At 34.7% G+C, this 6,000-nt stretch overlaps 1 pseudogene; it reads left to right on the forward strand.

Annotated features, from left to right (window-relative positions):
* Positions 1–1,226: 1,226 nt before the first annotated feature.
* Positions 1,227–2,978, forward strand: LOC141428488 (ATP-binding cassette sub-family A member 17-like; annotated as a pseudogene).
* The last annotated feature ends 3,022 nt before the right edge of the window (positions 2,979–6,000 follow it).

The following is a 6,000-nucleotide window of genomic DNA, read 5'->3' on the forward strand; positions in this document are numbered from 1 at the left end:
TAGTCGCTCGATTGCAGCGTGGAGAGTAAGACAGCCGGTGAAATTACTGGCACTTGAGGTATCCCATCTTAGGCCTCTAGGTTGGCAACGCATGTGCAATTCCCTTGTGTTGCAGGTGTCTATGGGCGGTGGTAATCTCTTACCATCAGGTGACCCACTTGCTCGTTTGCCATCCGGTCGAATAAAAAAAAAATCTGGTCACGTGACCCATTTTGAATTTCCCGCGACTCAAAAATGTAGCGTCAAGTCGCCGCGTCGAGCAGCAGCGACAAGATGGCTTCTTGCATGAATTGTCTTGGTATTGGAAGCTGATTTCTTAATCTCATTTAGTAGCAGTCGTCGCAGTGGTACAACTAAAATAAATTGGAGTGAATGAAAAAAAAATAACACTGTTTTTGCCGAAATTGAAGAGGTTTTTTTTTACCGATAAAGCTCAACATTTTCAGGTTTATCGCTAAATGTCACGTGACCAGATTTATCGCTGCAATGCAAACGAGCGACTAGCGACTGCATGTGGTCCCACCTTAAAGGCGCGGCCTCATGCAAGTCGTTCGACGCTCGTTTCCAGCGATAAATCTGGTCACGTGACATATAGTGATAAAGGCGCGGCCCCATGCAGTCGCTCGACGCTCGTTTCCAGCTACAAATCTGGTCACGTGACCCCATTTTGAATTTCTCGCGACTCAAATCGATAATCGCTAGTCGCTCGTTTGCAATCGCTCGTCGCTCGTTTGCAGTAACCAATCTGGTCACGTGACCCCATTTTGAATTTCCCGCGACTCAAAAAAGTAGCGTCAAGTCGCCGCGATGAACAGCAGCGTCAACATGGTAGATGCTTGAAAAAAAAATGACAGTGTTTGTTCGGAAATTAACGAAATGTCGTTTGTTTACGAGTACCAAAAATGGGTTTATCAGTGTCAACACATTGTTGCTCTCATTTTGAAGCTCAACATTTTCAGCTTTATCGCTTTATACCACGTGACCAGATTTGTAGCGACGAGCGATTGCATACAGCAGTACCTCAACATTTTCAGCTTTATCGCTATATGTCACGTGACCAGGTTTATCGCTGGAAACGAGCGTCGAGCGACTTTTATGAGGCCGCGCCTTAATTCTTTCTACACAGCCACTGTCACTGTCACTGTCAGTCTCAACAGTCAAGTCAACTGATCTGTCACTCCTGTCAGTCAGGCAGGTCAGTCAGTTCAGTGTGTAAGTAATGTGAAGTCATGGGAGTGGTGGTAATAAGGAAATGAAAAGGAAAACTGTGAAAAACAGTATTTTAGACTAATAAAAGGTAGGACGATGGTGTATTTTCTAATATTATATATTTTTTGATGGCGTTAAATACGTGTTTATGCTTTACGTTTACGCTTGTTTTTAGAAGAATTATTTTTAACAAATAAATAGCGGTTGAATTAACTTTTCGTACGATTCTTTTTAATTTCAAAACTTCGGCAAATATATATTTTAATTTTTACTGTCTCAATTTTCAATAAGTATTGTAATGCACCCATTGATTCCAATTGTAAAAAAATGGCCAGCGTAAATAAAGTAATTTAAATAGTAAAATAATTCAAAATAACACATGAAATACTCAAACCTAATCGCCGAATATAAAGCCAAATTAGCTACCCAGAATGAAATGCCATAATTTTAATTTGTCTTGAAATCACTATTAGCTACTATTTGCTTGGACTTGAAGCTCAGAATTGGAAACATTCAATAGCTAATGCAAAAAATATTTAGTATACTTACCTAATATTATGCATTATAGTGGTGGTTAAAAAGTTTTCTCTGGTATGCTTAGGACGCTGATTGATGCCTAAAATGCTATCTTTTTTTTATATTTAAATCAACAGAATTTGCTCTTATTAAAACAGATGATGATACTTGAATTTATGTGGATTTTTTTTAGTTCCTTCATATGAGGGTCAATATAGATGACTGATGCTTCATGATTCATGTCATTTTTATTTTGTAAAAGTGAAACATTTTATGTTGGTAATGGTAAATTCTGTTATAAATACTTAACTTTTTTGTTCTTAAAAGCTTAAATGCAGCTTTCAGATTACCTATACATCATGACTATCATGCTTACTGTATGCATAATTCAGCTACTAGATTATTTACTCATGAAGGAATTATGAACCATAAGAATAAATGCCTGCCAGGAAATGTAATGGTTTGCACTTGCTTTTAATTAATTGATATTATTTATTTAAACAAAATTTTGCTCACTTTTTGCTCTTATCCTTTTTTAAGGTACACAAGGAAATGGCATCTTTCCAAAAGCTAAAACTTCTGATTTGGAAGAATTTTCTTCTTCAAAAGAGGCATAAATACCAAACTATATTTGAGGTTGCCTCTCCTGTGATATTTTCACTATTTCTAATTTTAATAAGATGTCTAGTGGATCCCAAATCTCAGCCCGATGTTACTTATCCCCCATTCTTGCCAACATACTTCAAACACAAGCGGGAAAATGCAGTAAGTGTGATTTGACCATAATAATTTCTTCCCTGATAAAATACTGTGAAATGTGTCAATCAGCTTTTTGCCATGGCAATGTCAAGTATGATTTTATGGTGTACAAAACTATTAAAAGTTAGAAAGTTGAGAAAGTTTTAAGGCAATTATTCCTTCATGGCTCATCTCCTAAGCATGCTAATAATATATTTTGCAAAAAGATTTTCTAAGAAAGAGTATCACTGATGTCTCCTCGTCCTCGTCCAGGATAACATAGTACACACTAAAAATGTTGATTGACTCAAATATCTATTATTGGTATAGGCAAATAAATAAATATATACCATATATTCATGTAACTAATAATAAATCCTTTCTTAACTGAATATCTTAGGTCTGTAGAAAATATGACAGAAGTAAGAAACAAAGGCACACTAGCATTTTCACCCGAGTGTCCATTAGCTAGGAAAGCTTTTAGTCGATGCCCTGGAAATAGTGGCATTAGATAACCTGAATAGTTTTCTTGCACTTCTATTTGATCCTGAAATGCTACCTAACCTAAAGGATTCAAGAATGCCAAAGAAATGGAAAGAGCCCTAACACAGCCTAATGCTATGACTTTGATACTTGTTGGAGTACAATTTGATGACAATATAGCAAGTAAGTTATGTAATAATTTACTACAAGTTCAATCATGTAATGAAAGTTATGCTTAAATTGAGATATTTCTGAGCATACCTATATGCTAGCCATATTAAGTATACCTCTTATAATAGATAAATGATCTAGTCTAGTCTAACGAGTATGGAATGGAGAATATTCTCCTGCCTATGAACTTGGCACATGATGAAAATAGGTAATACATATTATAGATATACAATAATCCAACAACTTTTCTTACAAGAAGATAAACATGAAAATCGTTTATAGATCTCTGTGCGAAAAATTCCTCAATTTTTAAAAATTAGACTCAAATTCTTTCTGTATACGTACCTATGTACTACTTAGAATATATATGTGAAACTATCCAATTATTTTTCGATTTCAGAGATACCGCAAATTTAACTTTTAACATTTTGGCACTATATAACTTCTACTGAAAAATTGCTCTGCTGATAAAAAAAAATTTTAATATGCTTTATATGTTCAAATACATAGCTTTTCTTAGTTATCCAAAAGTTTTTCATTTTGAAACATTTATTTCATTTTTGCTTAATTACGTAATGTAAAATTAGCTCCAACATCTATTGGTCATTTGATTATATATTAAAACAGTTTTATCAATTATCCGAAAAATTTTCGAACGTATTATTTTAAGATAAGTATCTCGCAGACGAGATATAGTTCGCGGGCTAATATCAGCGATACGTTCTTATTACCACTCGCGTAAGGTTGAAATTGTAACAAAAGGTAGTCGCATGCCAGTAGCGAATTTTTTATTACCCTTTGTAACAAGAAAGTAGGTAGGTATATTTCAGTCTAAGTATATTTCGAAATAAAACACGTCATTTCAGATCATCTCTTCAAACTTTTTGTTTTTGACAATCACCGAGAAGAGTACCAACTTGTCAGTGATCGTTTCATCTCTTTCATTTGGAGGTTGACGGCTTTTTTCGCATGTTTTATTTACACTGTCAGAACAAAATTTAGATTAAAATCATATTTAATTTAATACACATTAAAACCGTACCATAAAACTACAGTGTGGCGTAGTCCCGTTTCGTTCGGAAAAAAAGGGAGGACAAAAGTTTCCAAAAGACAAAATGACTTTTTATGCTCTAGTGCATAAAGTAAAGTCTTCGTCTAAGACCAAGGCAATCAGGTGTAAACAGCCACAAACAAAGGAGTTTCTACATATAAAAAAAAAAATGTACAATCTACTATTTATTACTTAAAAAAGCAATGACATGTGCATTTTGCACCAAGAGACTAAAAATGGAACACCATTCACATTGTATTAAAATAGGACTAACTAACTGGATCATTAGACCTTATACGCTGTGTAATAAAGTCAATTTTCTTGTGGTGTCCCATACTTTTGGATACTTTGGCTGCTACGGTACTATGCCACGCAGCCCTCTGCATTCCCGCGCGCCCAGTCGCTACTAAGCGGCGGAAATACTTAGTATTAATTAGCAATTATTGATATTTATAAAACTTGGTATATTTAGTTGAATTTCAATTGGATTATTGAAAAGTCTATTACAATAGAGCGACCCCTGACTAAGAAACCTAATAAATTTACCTGAGCAATTATTCACCGTTTACCTTTACTTGCCCGAATTTCATTTGCCCGAATTTCACTTGCCATACCAACGTTTGTCATAAAATATATAGAACCGTGCTGTTTTCAGGATTTTTTTTAATGTCATATAGAATGCAGTAGGTTAGGTTAGGTTAGTTTAATATCAAATCTGAGGAAATTACTATTTCAGAAATAAATCACTTTATGGCAAATTAAAATTCTAGAAAACGATTCATTCGGGCATATGAAATTCGGGCAAACGATAGAGAATCATTATTCACACGACGTTTTACGTAAAAATAAGAATTATAATATCTCAAAGGAAAATCTTTTCGATAACTTATAAAAGCTATTTATTTTAGTAAATAAAATCATATTAAAAAATAAAAATCAGCAGAGCAATTTTTCAGTAGAAGTTATAGTGCAAAATGTTAAAAGTTAAATTAGCGTTATCTCTGAAATCCAAAAATAATTGGATTTTCATGTTTAGGTAAAAATACCTAACTTCTCGTAAGAAAAGTTATTGGATTATTGTATATCTATAATCTGTATTAGCTATTTTCATCATGTGCCAAGTTTCATAGGCGGGAGAATTATTCGGGTTGCAAAAGCCTCTCCTCGGACGAAAACCTAAATCTGAAGAAGGACAATTGTAAACAAAAGTAGGTATGTGTACAACTGCTTCATTTTGTAAAAAAAAAACTATGTTACATCCGACCTACATTTGAACCATTGAAATTACATTGTCTTATTACTCCATCTCCATTTTCCCAACGGACTTACAGGAGAGGGGAGCATCTTCACCCTTATGTACTTAGTTAGTGTTCCGTTAGCTCGCACGAAGCGGTTTGCTTCATCTTTCATAATGCGAAGTGCTAAGCAATGGAATTCGTTCGTTTCAATTTTTTTTTTTCTTTAGCCGTTTTCCAAGTTAAGTTGGTATTTTTTTGGCACAGTCACACACTGGCAACTCAGTTGGAGAGCATTTATAGGCCAAGAAACAACAATTGATGAAGCGAATTTACCACTTTTGAGGTAGTTGTTACAAAAAAACTGACCTAAGGTGTTGGTGGTATTAATACTTAAATGCTCCCTAATCCAATACTATACGGACCGGATTGACCACCACGCTGTGATGACAGTCTACTTGATTGAAATTACTCGTCTTATTGCGCATGGAATGTACCTACACTCAAAATAAACCTCTAAAACTCGAAAACAAGCTTTTTCCCAAAGATAGGTCCAATCTAATTGTTCACCCCCGAAACGAAAGCCCCCCCCCCACA

The sequence above is a fragment of the Choristoneura fumiferana genome, chromosome 6 (assembly GCF_025370935.1).
Source record: "Choristoneura fumiferana chromosome 6, NRCan_CFum_1, whole genome shotgun sequence".
Taxonomy (NCBI): Eukaryota; Metazoa; Arthropoda; class Insecta; order Lepidoptera; family Tortricidae; genus Choristoneura; species Choristoneura fumiferana.